Source organism: Papio anubis, chromosome 4, assembly GCF_008728515.1.
Source record: "Papio anubis isolate 15944 chromosome 4, Panubis1.0, whole genome shotgun sequence".
NCBI lineage: Eukaryota > Metazoa > Chordata > Mammalia > Primates > Cercopithecidae > Papio > Papio anubis.
The window spans coordinates 178,959,187-178,977,206 of NC_044979.1; the positions used below are offsets into that span (position 1 = coordinate 178,959,187).

The window sequence follows — 18,020 nt, forward strand, 5'->3', positions numbered from 1 at the left end:
TCAGTGCACAGGCCCTGCAGAAACCAGAAGAGACAAAACTTCCAAGCTTAGCAGGAATTCACTTTTTGGCAGGCCTCAAAATCCCCAGGCCAGTAATTTTAACATAAAACAGAGTGGGAAAGAAGCTCCCCCAGCTTCCTGGACATTAAAGGAAAGGATCCTCAACCTGGTCTTCAAATAATTCCCCCAAATACATACTAGCAAATGAGAGTTCATAACAAAAATCATAATCTGACTCATGAGAAAAAGAAGACCAGGTGAGTAACAGCCAGCACAAAGAACCAATAACAGGGCTAGAACCAAAAATTTTTCAGATACTAGAAGTATCAAATGCAGAATAGAAAACTGATACGTTTAATGGGTGAAGATAATTTTAAAAGAAAGTAAAAATATAATCAAGAAGCTAGGATTACTATTATGAATGACCAGCCAATTCAAAAATAACAACAGAATTTACAAAAAAGGAAAACAATAATTAAAATGTAAAACTCAAGGATAATTAGACACATGGAAAAGCAGAAATACTAAACAGAAAAATAGACCTTAAGAAACTACAGCAAGAAAGAAAAACAGATGAAAGAGAGGTTAAAGTACAAGGAGAGGAAGATGAAAAGTTCAATATTCTTCCAAATACGGTCCACAAAGAAAGAACAGAAAGAATGAAGGAAAAAAATATTTCAAAAATATTTTCCAGAAATGAGTAAATATAAACCCTCAGACTCAGGAGGCACAAATAAATCTCAAGAAAGACACAAAATAAATACAAATCTACACACATCACAATCAAACTTTAGAAAATTAAAGACGAATTTTGTAAAACAGCCAGAGAGAAAGGATATATTACCTATAAAAGAGTAATTACACCAAAAGCTAGGCTCTCTATATCTACCAAGTATAAAGAGAAAACAATACACAGAATTGTAAACCCAGCAAAAAGACTTTCAACAAAAGAGGTAAAGTAAAAATACTGTCAAAGAAAATCTCAGACATTTTTAAACAAACAGATCTGAACTGAAAGAATTTGAAGGACAGACTTCGGAAAAAGGAAAATGACGTCAGAAGAATGTTCTGAGATACCAGGAGGGAGTAAGTAAAGGGATGTGAGTGTACAGAAGTAAACACTGGGGGGTAAAAGTAGTCATTAAAATGTCTACTCTATGGGATTTTTGAAACTTTTCAACAGAGCTAAGATACAGTCCATGAATCCATGTAATCCAGGATGTAAATATTAGAGCATTCTAAGATCTTTCAACTGTTTAGGTGAGAAAGACGTTAATTACTTTCACGTATACCAAATGCATCAAATCATGCTGTAAAACAGGGGCTATCACTGAAAGAAACAAGGGTAAACTTTCGAGACACTAGAAGAATAAAATGAACTCAGAACTTAGTGACTTTGAAAGAAAGATAACAGAGTAAGACCCTGTTGAAAGAAAGAATAAAAAAGGAACAAAAAGAGTAAGAAGAAGGGAGAGACAGAAGGAAGAAAGAGGGTGGGAGGAAGGGAAGAAGGGAGGAAGCGAGGGAGAAAGGGAAGTAGGGAGGGAAAGATAACAGAAAAAAACATAATAAAAAGAAAAACAAAATATGACAGAATAAATAAATCCAATTACTTCATTAATCACAAATGTTAATGAACAGGATATTCCTATTAAAAGGCATAGATTATAGATTGTTAAAGGAAAAACAAAATGCAACCATGGACTGTTTCAAAGAAACACACCTGAAACAAAAGTCTCCAGAAAGGGGCCAGGAGTGGTGGCTCACACCTGTAATTCTAGCACTTTGGGAGGCCAGGGCAGGCAGATTACTTGAGGCCAGGAGTTCAAGACCACCCTGGCCAACGTGGCAAAACCCTGTCTCTACTAAAAATATGAAAAAAATAGCCAGATGTGGTGATGTGCACCTGTAGTCCCAACTACTAGGGAGGCTGAGGCAGGAGAATCTCTTGAACGCAGGAGGCGGAGGTTGTAATGAAGCGAGATTGCACCAGTGCATTCCAGCCTGGGCAACAGAGTGAGACTCTAAAAAAAAAAGGTTTGTGGAAAGTTGAAAGTAAAAGAATGGGAAAAGATATATCAAATACTAATGAAAAAAGAAGAAAGAGAAGGCTGAGGTAGCTACATTAACAGAAAAGAAAATAGACTAAGTGCAGTGACTCACACTTATAATCACAACACTTTCAGAGGCTGAGGTGGGCAGATGGCTTGAGTTCAAGAGTTGGAGGCCAGCCCGGGCAACATGGCAAGACCCCGTCTCTGCAAAAAATATAAAAACAGCTGGGCGTGATGGCACACCCCTGTGGTCCCAGCTACTGGAGCAGATGAGGTGGGAGGATCGCTTGAGCCCAGGAGGTCAAGGCTGCAGTGAGCTGTGATAGTGCTACTACACTCCAGCCTGGGTGACAGAGCAAGACCCTATCTCAAAAATAATAATTAAAAATAATACTAATTTTAAAAGAAAGAAAAGTGGCCAGGCGCGATGGCTCACGCCTGTAATCCCAGCACTTTGGGAGGCTGAGGTGGGCGGATCATGAGGTCAGGAGATCAAGACGATCCAGGCCAACACGGTGAAACCCCGTCTCTACTAAAAATACAAAAAATTAGCCGGGTGCGTTGGCGGGCGCCTGTCGTCCCAGCTACTCGGGAGACTGAGGCAGGAGAATGGCGTAAACCCGGGAAGCGGAGCTTGCAGTGAGCTGAGATCGCGCCACTGCACTCCAGCCTGGGTGACAGAGGGAGACTCTGTCTCAAAAAAAAAAAAAAAACGAAAAAAGAAAATTAAAAGTACACTTCTATAAGAGTAAGTCAAAGAAATTATGAGGAAAATTGGGCAACTGAACAAGAATGAATATACAAAAATAAAACTTGTGATGCTAGTGAAATACACACACACACATACACACAGCCTTAAATACTTATTCCAGAAAAAAATAGCTGCAGCAATGGCAGAATAACTTGCATTGGACTAACCGTCCCACTAGTAAGAATCACAAATTCTGAACAAAATATAGGAACCATTTAAGGGGAATGGAAAGCAGCCAAAGGCAGGCAGAAAATGAGGAGAAGTGCCCCCTTGAAAGAAGAGGGGTGGCTCATGCCTGTAATCCCAGCACTTCGGGAGGCCAATATGGGAAGACTGCTTGAGCCCAGGAGTTCAAAACCAGCTTGGGCAACACAAAAAGATCCCATCACTTCATTAAAAAACAAACAACAACAGGAAAAAAAAACATTAGACAGGCATGGTGGCACATGCCTATAGTCTCAGCTACCCGGAAGGCTGAGGCAAGAGAATCACTTGAGCCTGGGGCCGTCAAGGGCTGCAGGGTTGTGATGGTGCCAGCCACTGCACTCCGGCCTGCGTGACAGAGCAGTATCCTGTCCCCCCCCAAAAAAAAAAAAGAATTTTTTTTAGATAAAGAGGGCAAATATATTGAGGTTTAGGCAGGGCTACACAGCACCAGGCAGCCAGCCCTCAATCAGAAACCTGGGGATGCCCAGTTTCAGAAGTAAAACCACAGAGTCCAGGGTCACCAGGGTGGAAAGAAAGGGAAGAAGATACCTAGAAAGGAGGGTTTCAGAACAAGGGAGCACTAAAGTGTGCACGAAAACCCTCTAAGGTTCCGACCTCTAAATGACACAAGTGTAAAGCAGAGAAAGAGGGACAGCTGCAAGGCAGAGGAATGAGGCACAGCTCTGCTTCAGACCATGTCCAGGGAGCCAGAGCTCAGGTATGAGTCAGGCAAAGCTGACGACCAGCTAGAACACACATAATTCTCTTCAGGAAAAGATAACAGAGTCCAGAGCCCCCACAACCTACCTTCTGCCACCTCCACTACACATGCTATCAAATAAACACTGAACTAGCACTGCCGGCTAGGATGAGGAGAGTAAGCCACTTGCTTTGGGTGTAAATTTAAGGGAGTATCAAAATGCCCAGTAGCCCATATTTTTTAACACTGTAATTCAATATTTTAAAAAATATATAAAAAATGCCCTAATAAGCAAAACTTTAATGTTTTACTTTTTTTTCCTACAGCTAGGGTCTCACTTTGTCACCCAGGCTGGAGTGCAGTGGCACAGTCATTGTTCACTGCCACCTAGAATTCCTAGGCTCAAGCAATCCTCCTGCCTCAGCCTCCTGAGTAGCTGAGACTACAGGCACGTGCCACCATACCCAGCTAATTTTTCAATTTTTTGTAGAGATGAGGTCTTGCCATCTTGCCAACGCTGGTCTTGAATTCTTGGCCTCAGGCAATTTTCCCACGTCAGCCTCCCAAAGTGCTGGGATTACAGGCACAAGCCACTGTGCCCAGTCCAAATTTTTAAATAAAGATGGAACTGGTTAACAGTGCCATGCCAAGACATACTGGAGCCTAAGGCAAAAGGAAAAAATCATAACACTGACCAAGTTCATTGTTAAGGGACTAACTAAACATACTATGGTACATGTAACACATGCGTGCCATGGAAAATTTCTATTATAGTTTTCTATTAAAATCTCTGGTTTCCCCACTAAATTTTGTCAAAAGCAAGCTCCCGGCCTTGTCTTCATCATCTCACAAACTAGTATAGTAAGACTGGATGCAATAAGGACTCAAATTTTTTACTGAAAAGTGAATCAACTGCCAGTGATTAAGATCAAAATATATAAAAGCCAAGGTCTTCCTTCTCTCCCATGTGACCATAGGCACTTTCTTTTTCTGTTGGTGTTTTTTTTGAGACAGGGTCTCGCTCTGTGGCCAAGTGAGACAGACAGGCTGGAATGCAGTGGTGCAATCTCGGCTCCCTGCAACCTCTGCCTCCCGGGTTCCAGCAATTCTCCTGCCTCGGCCTCGTGAGTAGCTGGGACTACAGGCCTGTGCCACCACACCCGGCTAATTTCTGTACTTTTTTTTTTTAGTAGAGACAGGGTTTCACCATGTTGGCCAGGCTGGTCTCAAACTCCTGACCTCAGGTGACACGCCTGCCTTGGCTTCCCAAAGTACTGGGATTACAGGTGTGAGCCACCGTCCCTGGCTGACCATGGGCACTTTCAAAGTCCCTGGCAATGCTATGGAGCCAGAAAAGACAGAGCTATGCAAGCATCCTCCAGAGCAGGGTGCTCAGTTCTCTAAACAAGGTCCTCACCATCCCAGCGGGCTACAAAATAAGCCACACTGCAAGTTCTTCCAAGTTTCACTGACAATTTTTACACGCATTCAAAAGCTACTCACTAGTAACCTGTTTAATGAGGTAGTAAGGGCTACTCAAATGTAGTGTTCATGAGGAAAATTTAGGACCTTAACTAGAATTTAGTGAGGTGTCGAATCCAGTGTTCCAAGAAGAGAAAACTTCCTGCTTCAGATCACAAACCCAGAGAGGTGGAATTCCTTAGAATTAAATATATTGCCCATGGCTGCTTTCACACAGGCAGTAACAGCAGAACTGAGTCACTGCAACAGATATCATATGACCCCAAGAGCCTAAAATATTTTCTGTCTGACACTTTATGGAAAAAGTCTGCTGACCTCTGCCTTACAGCATGAAAATAAGATAAACCAATCTTTTGTATGTCTTAAAAAGCAAAGCTAGCATCTGGTAATAACTGTAATATAGGGCAACCTTCTGAAAAGATGGCCAGTTGAAATTCTTTGCTGAATGCCATTTAGATTTAAGGTGGCAAAAACAACTCCCAAGTTGGTAGAGGTCTTTACATTTTTATATTTGGTCAAAATCAGTTATCCTTAAGAAGCTAAAACAAAACACATACTTACAACAACCATGTCGCCACCTGAGACCTCACGTCACTGCCAAGATACATCTCACAGAAGACCAAAGACTTCTAGGTCACACTAGGTCACACAAGAGTTAGCAAAAAAATAAACCCAAAAGATTCTGTTTCTTATGCAAGTGTTTTGTCTAATATCATATTTCTATTCCAACCAAAAATATCTGTAAATAGTGTATCAAGTTTCCAATTATCAAGTCTAAAGAGACTGCCCATTCATTTTACTCTTCTAGTATTGAAATATTAAATGTCATTTCTTGGCCAGGTGCAGTGGCTCACGTCTGTAAACCCAGCACTTTGGGAGGCTGAGGCGGGCAGATCACTTGAGGTCAGGAGTTCGAGACCAGCCTGGCCAACATGGTGAAACCTCATCTCTACTAAAAGCACAAAAATTAGCTGGGCATGGTGGCACATTCCTGTAGTCCCAGCTATAGAAGGCTGAGGCAGGAGAATCACTTGAACTCGGGAGGCAGAGGTTGCAGTGAGCCAAGATGGCACCACTGCACTCCAGCCTGGGCAATAAAGTGAGACTCAGTCTCAAAAAAAAAAAAAAAGAGGCCGGGCGCGGTGGCTCAAGCCTGTAATCCCAGCACTTTGGGAGGCCGAGGCGGGTGGATCACAAGGTCAGGAGATCGAGACTATCCTGGCTAACATGGTGAAACCTCGTCTCTACTAAAAATACAAAAAACTAGCCGGGCGAGGTGGCGGGCGCCTGTAGTCCCAGCTACTTGGGAGGCTGAGGCAGGAGAATGGCGTGAACCCGGGGGGGCGGAGCTTGCAGTGAGCTGAGATCGCGCCACTGCACTCCAGCCTGGGAGACACAGTGAGACTCCGTCTCAAAAAAAAAAAAAAAAAAAAAAAAAAAAAAAAAAAAAAAAAGAAAGAAAGAAAGAAAGAAAATGTTACTTCTCAAACTAGTGTACTAAGAGTTAGGCTTTTCCTTCCAATGACAAAAAAAAAAGTAGGCAAATTCTGCTTCCTACCACAAACCTCAGCAGAAAGCCTGTTATAAATGGGGCTAATGGGCTCCAAAAGAGCAACTTCCCAGTCTCTGCAGTCTCGATCATCTCAGATCCATCTGACATTTAAAAGAACTGAAAAGATGGCTAAAATAAAAGTACTGGTGAACTCGAAATGCTACATAAGCAACACGAGTAACTCATCTTCAATAAAAAGCAAATTCTCTTTACCTAAATACACAAGGTCTCGGGGCTGAACAAGCTCAAAGTGTGAAAAGCAAGACAGCACTCCTCCATAGGCCAACACAACTGAGTCACTAAAGGTAAAAGTGACAACTTGACCACCTTATTCTTCATCTTGAAAGAAAATATAACTTGTAACCTACGAGTAACAGAATAAACACACCCAGTACTTCAAAACAAACTAGCAATAAAAATAAGCAAGAAAAAGTAGTATCTGTGAAGTTCACTGCCCAGAAACAAGCCAGTCAGTCATGCTAAACTGACCAAAACCTAAGAGAGCCAAATTAGCACCATAAAGTAATTCTACAGTACAATAAGTAATAAAATTCCTACAAAAGACTGCATGTAATTTGAGAAAGCAACTGGCACAGCAATACTACATTTTTAGACCAAATTATTCTTGACAGACACTTAAGAGGCCTACCAATTTTTCATTAGACCGAATACAGTAACTAATGACCTAACAGACTTAGATTCTGTGACTCTTTCCTCAGTCAAGTTAGAACCTAAAAACCTGTGGTCTCTACCATGTCATCCTCAAATGTCTGTATGTTAATTCATATATATTATGTTACAATGAAGACATACAAAAGGAGATAAAGAATAATACAATACTCACCCCCCTGGTTAAGAAAGAAACCCTATAACCAGAGTTGAATTCCCTTTGTGAACGCTACCCAAAGGTGTGCTTCAGGGAGGTGTAACCACAGCTATGTCTGATATTTAAACTAGCCATGCAGTGCTAATACTTTAGGTGCAGAATCATTTTTCTTTGTATGTCTGCATCAACAGCAGCATACTGCAGGCAACCTTCCACACCATGGCGAGATCCGTTTATGTTGATTTCTATAGCTCCAACCTATTTCCACTGATATATGCCAACTTTTTAACTAATCACAATTTATTTATCTATTCTCCAGCTTCTGGACATTTAGGTAACTTCCTAGTTTGTGCTATTATAAACACCACTGCTATAACATTTTCTGTACAAGCATCCCGGTGTCCTATGGAAAACGTTCTCTGAAGTACACATGCAGACGGGGACTCTGTCCTCAGCATGTGCAGACATAGCCTCCACAGACGCAGGCCAGCTGGCTCCACATACCCTCCAGCAGCACATGGACAGGTGTAAGCTTCACTGTAGCTTCACGTCCAGTCGGAAGCTTGTAATCACCAGACTGTGATTTTTTTCAATGAGAGGCACTGAAAAGGCATCTTATGGGTTATAATTTGCTTTCCCCTGATTACTATGGAGAGCAAGAATCTTTCTCGTGTTTATGAAGCTGCTGCGTGTTTTATTCTGTAAATTGCCTGATTTTCTCTTTTGCCTATTTGTGTATTTGGTTATTTGCCTTTTCCTTATTGAAAAGGCCAAATAAGCAAATGACTTAGTTATACGAGTTTTTTTTAATGTACACAGAATGACCAAACTAGAAAGGGTAAAACCCAAAAATGCCTTTCAGAAGAGCTGATGTTCACAGTACCATCTACCAATTTATAACTCAACAGAGACCAATTCAGTGACGGGTAAGCACACTGCAGCTGAAAGCTGTACCACCTGGAAATAATACACATTAGTTCACAGGCCCCATATGACTTCCAGATATTGACTTTTGTTAATATCTGGAAATGATGAGGACTCTAAACTTAGGAATTTGAACATTATCTAGATAGAGTTTGTCTTGAAAACATACTTCCTTCATCAGAACAATTAACGGTAATGCAATGTCTTAAAATTATCTTACAAGATTCCTGATGATAACTTTCCTATCTAGAATTACTAAAGCTTTGACTGGAAACTGTTTAGAAACTCCATCATGTTTGAAGATTTCTTTTCAGCCAATACATATGTGAAAAAGGGACTGGGCCACCAAAATGCACAGTAACATTCTGTAGAACTTTTAATAACAAACAAGGGAGAACCACACCCAGAAAGTGGCGATTTGCTCTCACTCATCATGTAACATTTACTGAGCATTTTCTCTGTCCTGGACTCGACACTCTCCAGAAGTTTACAGGAAATGGGAGACAGACAGACAAAGCAACCAGTGAACAAAGTGTGGTACAAGCTTTACAGCTTCCTCTCCACACTTAGTTCTAAAAGGCTGCTGTTGTCTTAAGACATTTTGTGGAAACACTTCTGGAAGCATCTTTGAAAAATACAATCTGCACTGTGACTATTCCAGACAAATTCTTTGGAAAACAGGAGCTTGTGGGTGGCTCCGCCCTGCAGATGCAGCCACACATCTACTCCACAGAGAGGTGGGACAATACCATCACCCTGATTTGCCCACAGAGGTGAGCTGCTTTTCCTGCACAGCTCACAGCTGCTTCTGAAGTCAACTGCACAAAGAACCCAGAAACTTCTCACAAGCCATACTCTCACTGATGACATCCTACTGGTGACACCTGGGGAAGATGCTGGGCGAGGATAAACCAATAGTAACTTCAAGAAACAGGAACCGTAAAGAGCCCAAACTCCAAGAGGCATTTCTGTAACCCTCCACCCTGTGCCTGGATGAGACAACCTTGCTGAGCCACTGTTGTCCCACACAGGCCAAATACTCCCCGGCCCCTGACAGTGAAATCCACTATGTCAGTTACCTCGGCTTGGTAAAAGTAGAGGTGGTCTCGTCATAGACACTGCACCCCAACTGCAAATCCAGGGAGAGCGTCATCCTGAGAACCAAGTGACCATTTAGGAATGTGGGTAGCTCCCGCCCTGAAGGCCTCTCTCCTCACTCCAGGTGAAGAACCACCTTAAACTCTGGGCCTTCCACCATCCCCTTCAATAACACCTCCAGCAGGTCTGACCTGAGGAGCCACTAGCAAAGATGTGAAAAGGCCTTTCATGGCCTACTCAACAAGGACCGGTAAAATCATAGGCAGCATGGGCAGTGAGGAAAAAAAATAACCTGGCCTCCATAAGGAAGTACAAAAAAAGGGAGGGAAACTTGAAAGGCTGGAGAAATCCACAAATCTAATATAAAAAATAATAATAATTGCAGTTGCCTAAGTGTTACCAAGTGTCAAGGTGAATGGAAACGCCAGTGTCACGTGGCAGCAGTGGAGAAATAGCCACAGAAAGGAGACTTTGGGCCCTCCACATGCAGCTCAGTGCCAGGACAGCACTCAGGGTCCCCCGCAATCCAAGGTCCAGGCACAGCACAAATCCTGCCCACACCAGGCCCTGGGAGCACAAGCCTGGGTGACCAGTGGCCAGAGGGGAAGGAAATGGACTGAGGCAGTGACGATGCGGGACGCTCCTGACATGTGTCATCCCATGGCTGAATGACTAAGGAGAAATACACAGAGAAGAAACAGACAGGACCCTGCTGGGGGCATGCCACCAGCTGACTGCACTGAACTGCCCCAGCCTTGGCTGACACAGCTCACCCTGCACACAGTTCTGTCAAGTGGCCATTTCCAGCAGACACCTGAGAGGTTGACGGGAATGGGGAAAATTACCCGTGAGGTATGGCTGTCAAGATTGAAAAGCTACAACCACTACAGTAAACAGAATCCAGCCAGCCTGCTAGCAGCACCAACCACCTTGAGGGGTCTCCAAGGTCAGCTGGTGTGTCTGGCCACCATATGCTGGAAGTTCCTAGATTTGGAGAGTAACAAACAGGGTCTTCATTAAAAAGGTAGATGAACTAGCAACAGCCTGAAACCATATGGCTGGGGAGGCTATGCCACTGAAAGAACTCACAGAGGCCAAGTCGCAACAATGTCCCATGTACAACCCTATCAGTGTTTGCCACAAAAGAGATGGACGTGTGGCCCAATGGCAGAATCGAGTCTGATCCACCACTGACCTACAGGGCCCACAGGGATTTCAGGTGGAAGCAGAAGGAATACACCATGAGCCAGCTCTGCATTCTGGGAAAATGCAACATGTCATGATAAACCCAGGGTGGCTAGTGGTTTGAAAGGGCAGCCATGGCCTGGGAGACAAAAGGCTGAACAGGAGCCAGTGGAACAGGAGTGCTAGAAATACTGGAGCAAGAGGTGACAGGCAACAGGGCACATCCCAGAGGAAGGCTCGATACAGAGGCAGGAAGATTACACACACACACCCCACAGCACACACTCCACACCACACCACACACACCAGTCACACACACCCGTCACACACATCACACACGCCACGCCACATACACGTTACACACACCTGTCGCACACATCACACACACCACGCCACACACACCAGTCACACACCGATCACACCACACACCACTCACATCACACACCACACACACAACACACCCACCACACACACACCACACAGCACGCACCATAATGCATAATACCACACACACACACACCACACACAATCATACACCACACACCACACAGACCACCATAAACACACCACACATACCACACACACACAACACACATCATACACCACACACACACAATCAAACACCACACACACACCACACACTGCACCACACACATACCACACCCCACACCATACACACACCACACACTGCACACACACACACCACACGCACATCTGTCACACCACACACACACCATACGCAGACCACTTGCACACTGTGCACACCACACACACTGCACACACACCACACACCATACACACATCGCACAACACACACACCACACCACACATATCACACCACACACATCACACCACACATATCACACACACGCCACACACACCACACACCATACACCACACATCACACACCACACACACACCAGACACCACACAACCACACACACCACACATCACACACACACCACACACACCACACACACACACACCACATACCACAGACCACATACACCACACACACACCAGCTGACTGCACTAACTGCCCCAGCCTTGCCTGACAGAGCCCACACACCCACACCACACACCACACACACCCACATCACACACTACACACACACCACACATCACACACCACAGATCACACACACACCACACACCACACCCCACACACCATACACAACACACCAGCTGACTGCACCAACTGCTCCAGCCTTGACTGACAGAGCCCACAAACACACATCACCCACCTAACACACACACCACACACACCCCACACACACTCCAACACACATACACACACCCCCACATATGCAGCCCACACACCCCCACACGCCACACCCACACACACACCACACACACACCACACACGCCCACACATATCCCCCCACACACCTTCCACACACACACATACCCCATACCCTCCACATATATATACATACCACAAACATCCCCCAACATACACATACCACACACACACATCCCCCTCATACAGCCACACACACCAAGCACACCACACCCACATCTCCCCCCACACACAAAATACACACATCCCAATCCCCCATAGTCCCACATATACAGACACACCACAGTCACACACATCACATGACACCCACCTCCCCCACCATATACACACACACACCACACACATTCCCTCACACTCACACCATAAACATGCCCCAAACACATACACACCATACACACCAGACACCCAAAAAAACACCCACATACACATACACCACACACAAAATACATCCCAACCCCCCAACCCCCTCCACATACACACATCCACACCCACACCATACACACACACATCCAGGCCATATGTGCCTCTGACATGTAAAAGGAAAAAGCAAAGGTGAGTGGAATAAACAAGGGAGGGCCAAGCTGAGGTGGCCACACTCATACCCTTGACTCCGTACAGCAGGAAGTAAAGCCGCCTGCTGGGACACCCACCTGCAGAGGAAGAGCAGAGCAGGGAGGCCGTGAGGGTCACACCCGAGGTCTGCCTCCACCACTATGGAAATGAGTGGGAGATAAGTAAGGACATAGAGGAGGATCCCAAGGTGCTGGAAACCAGGAGAAATGACAAGAGTCCATGCACACAGGAAAGCTTCTTCCCAAACCTCACTAAGCAGCCCCAGCTGTAGGAACAGAGAAGGAGGATGGCTGGGCTGGTCCAAGGTTGAAAGCATTAGGAAATGTAATGGACACTGGGGCTGGGTGAGCTAGTGGGAGGGGAGGCCATGGAGGCAATGGTGTCAGCAGGAGGAAGGAGGAGGAGCAGGAGGTCTTGCAGTTTAGAGGGAACAATGGTAGGAAAAGGAGGCAGGGAGGAGAGGAGGTACTGCCTGAGTGCTAGAGCAGTGTTTACCAGACAGTCCACCTGATGACCATGTGCAGGGTCTGGCCCAAGGCAGACTATTGCCACAGTGAAGGGCACAGCAAATCTTGGCAGCTGAGAAGGGCATGTGACCTTGAAATTAGATTGTTGAATGAATCACCCCTAAACATGTTCAAGTCATTCAAGATAGCGGGAAATGGGGAGGGGGACACCAACAAGCCAGTAGTCAGTGAACAACAGAAATGCCTGGGTGGTCAGAAAAGTGCAGTGATGAGAAAGGCTGGATGTGAAGAGAGCCAACTGGTTGCTTGAATTTTCAAGGAGGAAAAATTTTTGTATGAGATTGGAAGAGAAAGAGCCTTTTAAAGAGCATTCTGGGACATTTCATTAAAAATAAAAATGGGCAGCTAGAAGAAACACTTCCCCTAAGAACTGAAATAAGACAGAGATATCCATTCTTACTGCACCTATTCAACACAGAACTGAAGGCCAGGTGTGGTAGCTCGCACTCGTAGTCCCAGCACTTTTGGAAGAGCCAAAGAAGGCAGATCACTTGAACTCAGGAGTTCGAGACCACCCTGCGCAACATGGCGAAACCCTGTCTCTACAAAAAAATACAGAAATTAGTCAGGTGTGATGGCACACACCTGTAGTCCCAGCTACTCAGGATGCTCAGGCAGCAGAATCGCTTGAGATCAGGAGGTTGAGGCTGCAGGGAGTCGTGGTCATGCTACTGCACCATAGCCTGGGTAAAAGAGTGAGATCCTGTCTCAAAAAAAAAAAAAAAAAAAAAAAAAAGGTTCAAGCTGAGAGCCAATCCTCAAGAACACAATCCTATTTACAACAGCCACACACAAAAAAATAACCTAGGAATACATCTAACCAAGGAGGTGAAAGAGCTCTTCAAGAAGAACTACGAAACACTGCTGAAAGAAGTATCATAGATGGCACAACTGGAAAAACATTCCATGTTCACAGACTGGAAGAATGAATATCATGAAAATGTCCATACTGCCCAAAGCAATCTACAGATTCAATGCTATTGCTATTCAATTGCCAACATCATTTTTCATAGAATTAGAATAAACTCTTCTAAAATTCTTATAGAACCAAAAAAGAGCCCAAATAGCCAAAGCAACCCTAAGAAAAAAGAACAAAGCCAGAGCCATCACATTGCCCATCTTCAAACTATACTACCAGGCTACACTAACTAAAACAGCATGACATTGGTACAAAAATAAACACATAGACCAATGAAACAGAATACAGAACCCAGAAATTAAAGCTGCACACCTACAGCCAATTGATCTTTGACAAAATTGACAAAAATAAGCAATGAGGAAAGGACTCCCTGTTCAATAAATGGTGCTGGGAAAAATGGCTAACCATATGCATACAAATGAAACTGGACCCCTACCTCTAACCACAGATAAAAATTAACTCAGGATGGATTAAGAACTTAAATGCAAGACCTCAAACTATAAAAGTCCTAGAACAAAATCTAGGAAATAGTCTTCTGGACATCGGGCTAGGCAAAGAATTTGACTAAGTCCTCAAAAGCAATTGCAACAAAACCAAAAATTGACAGTTGGGACCTAATTAAACTAAAGAACTTCTCCATAGCAAAAGAAACTATCAACAGAGTAAACAGACAACCTACAGAATGGGAGAAAATATTCACAAACTATGGATCCAACGAAAGTCTAATATCCAGAATCTATAGGGAAGTTAAGTTAAACAAATCAACAAGAAAAAAACACATAACCTCATTAAAAAGCAGGCAAAGAGCAAGAACAGACACTTCTTAAAAGAAGACATATAAGCAGCCAACAAAAAAAGAACAAATGCCCAACATCACTAGTCATCAGGGAAATGCAAATCAAAACCACAATGAGATACCATCTCACACCAATCAGAATGGTTCTTATTAGAAAGTCAAAAAACAACATGTTGGCAAAACTATGGAAAAAAAGGAACTCTTATACACTGTTGGTGGGAATGTAAATTAATTCAGCACCTATGGAAAGCAGTTTGGAGATTTCTCAAAGAACTAAAAATAGACCTAGCATTCAACCCAGCAATCCCATTACTTGGTAAATAGCCAAAGGAAAATAAAATTGTTCCACCAAAAAGACACCTGCCCTTATACGTTTATCACAACACTGCTCACAATAGCAAAGATAAGTGGTGATTCATGCCTGAAACCCCAGCACTTTGGGAGGCTGGGGTGAAAGGATCACTTGAGTCCAGGAGTTCAAGACTAGCCTGGGCAAGAAAGTGAGACCACTATCACTACCAAAAAAAAAAAAAATTTAAATTAGCCAGGTGTTATGTCACATGCCTGTAATCCCAGGTACCCAGGTACTTGGGAGGCTGAGGCAGAAGGACTGCTTGAGCCCAGGAGTTTCAGACTGCAGTGAGATAAGACAGCACCACTGCATTCCAGTGTGGATGGAACACCCAGACCCTGTCTCAAAAACAAAACTAAACAAAACAAAAATAGCAAAGGCATAGAATCAACTGAGGTGTCCATCAATAGTGGATTGGATAAAGAAAATGTGGTACATATAAGTCATGGAATACTACACAGGCAGAAAAAAAAAAGAACAACACCATGTCCTTTGCAGCAACATTTATTCTAAATGAATTAATCCAGAAGTAGAAAACCAAATATTGCATGTTCTCACTTGTAAGTGGGAGCTAAACCCTTGGTATACATGGACATAAAGATGGGAACAAGAGACACTGAAGACTCCAAAAGGACAGAGGGAGGGAGAGGAACAAGGACTGAAAAACCTCCTATTGGGTACTATGTTTACTATCTGAGTGACAGATTCAATAGAAGCCCAAACCTCGGCATCATGCGATATACTCTTGTAACAAACCTGCACATGTACCCCGTGAATTTAAAATTAAAATTAAATTTTTTTTTTTAAATGAGCAACTAGGAAAAAAATAACCCCTATCTCTGGGTCTAAGGTACTAACTGCTGAAAATTAGTGACCTTCGATCACAAAAGTGGCAGTGAAAGTGTAGTTCTCCAGAGAGCGAGAAGCTATACCGAAGGCAGGGGGCGGCCAGGAAGAAAAGAGGCTGATTTATAGCAGGAGAAAGGAGGTCCTGGGGCTCCAGAGGACTCAAGGGTGGGCGTTAGTGAAGTGGGGGAGGTGAAAAGAGGAGAGAACAGTGCCTTGGAGATGAGAGTGAGAGGGAACAAGCCATGAGCATGTTGGAAGGCAGCCAAAGATCCCAGCGGGAAGGCCTCTCTCAGGCTGGTGCATGCTGAGATCCCGAGTCAGGATAGAGGCTAAACACGCGGCTTTGCTCAGTGGCCAAATGGAAGACTGCCAAGAAAGTCAGTGAATGGCTCAGAAGGCAATTCTCCCCATTTCCCACTGAAATCAACAAGAGCTCAGCAGGACCCACAGGCACAAAGCCCTAGGGACTGGAACCAGAGAGGCTAGAAGTGACCCAGCCCTCACACACAGCTTCACCTTGGAAGTTGAAGGGGGGACTTTAGCTGGCCCATAAATATGGACCTTGTACAGACCACAGAAACAAAAGAGGCAATCGATTAGTATCCAGAACACACAACTACAGCACATCACTCAGAAAAATGCAGCCCAACAGGAAAGTGGGCACAAGACACAGACGGGTGACTCAAAGGAAAAACTGGAATGGTACAAACATGAGAAGAGTCTCAACCTCACTGGCAATCTAAATCTGAAGGAAGGGAGAGAAGGACAAAGACACACAGATGATAGGCGGATGATAAAAATACTCTTTAAGGCCAGGTGCAGTGGCTCACGCCATAATCCCAGCACTCTGGGAGGCTGAGGTAGGTGGATCACTTGAGCTTAGGAGTTTGAGACCAGCCTGGGCAACAAGATGAGACCCTGTCTCTGCAAAAAATACAAAAAAAAGTCCAGGCACGGTGGTTCACGCCTGTAATCCCAGCACTTTGGGAGGCCGAGGCGGGCAGATCACAAGGTCGGGAGACCAAGACCATCCCGGCTAACATGATGAAGCCCCATCTCTACTAAAAATACAAAAAATTAGCCAGGCATGGTGGCGGGCGCCTGTAGTCCCAGCTACTTGGGAGGCTGAGGCAGGAGAATGGTGGGAACCCAGGAGGCGGAGCTTGCAGTGAGCGAGATCGTGCCATTGGATTCCAGCCTGGATGACAGAGTGAGACTGCGTCTCACAAAAAAAAAAAAAAAAAAAAAAAAATTAGCTGGGTGTGGTGGCATGCCAAGTAGCCGGGACCCCAGTTACTCAGGAGGCTCAGATGGGAGGATCACTTGAGCCCCAGAGGTCGGGGCTGCAGTGAGCCATGATTGCACCACTGCACTCCAGCCTGGGTGACACAGCAAGACCCGGTCTCTCACCTTCTTCCCCCCGCACCTCTCCCTCTTTCCATATATATATAGATATATATATATTTTTTTCTTTAGAGGAATATAATAAATAGCGAAGTGCTGACAAGGACGTGGGAAACATGAATAGTGACATGGTGCAGGTAGAAATGTACACTATGGTGACCAGTTTGGCAGTATCTTATCAAACTGAAAATGTCCATGTCCTACTTCTCAAATCTTTCTTCTGGGAAAACTCCTAGAGGAACTCTCAGACAGGTTAGCAAATACTTTATCAAGGATGTTCACTACAGCATTATATTTGTCAAGTAAAACCTTAAAGTCAGGGAAGGATAATCCAAATATTACATCTCCTTTGATGCAAGGTACTTAAAAGGAATGAACTAGATCCACAAGCAATTGGTAAAATTATACCCCCAAACAAAACCCTCCATGCCAGCCTGGGCCACATGGAGAGACCTAGTCTCTACAAAAAAAATTTTTTTAATTTGGCCAGGCGCGGTGGCTCACCCTGTAATCCCAGCACT

At 44.2% G+C, this 18,020-nt stretch overlaps 1 protein-coding gene across 2 annotated transcripts in view; it reads right to left on the reverse strand.

Moving 5' to 3' along the window:
• Positions 1-18,020, reverse strand: part of HSF2BP (heat shock transcription factor 2 binding protein) — a 116,364-nt gene that overhangs the window by 54,174 nt on the left and 44,170 nt on the right. The window lies entirely within an intron of this gene.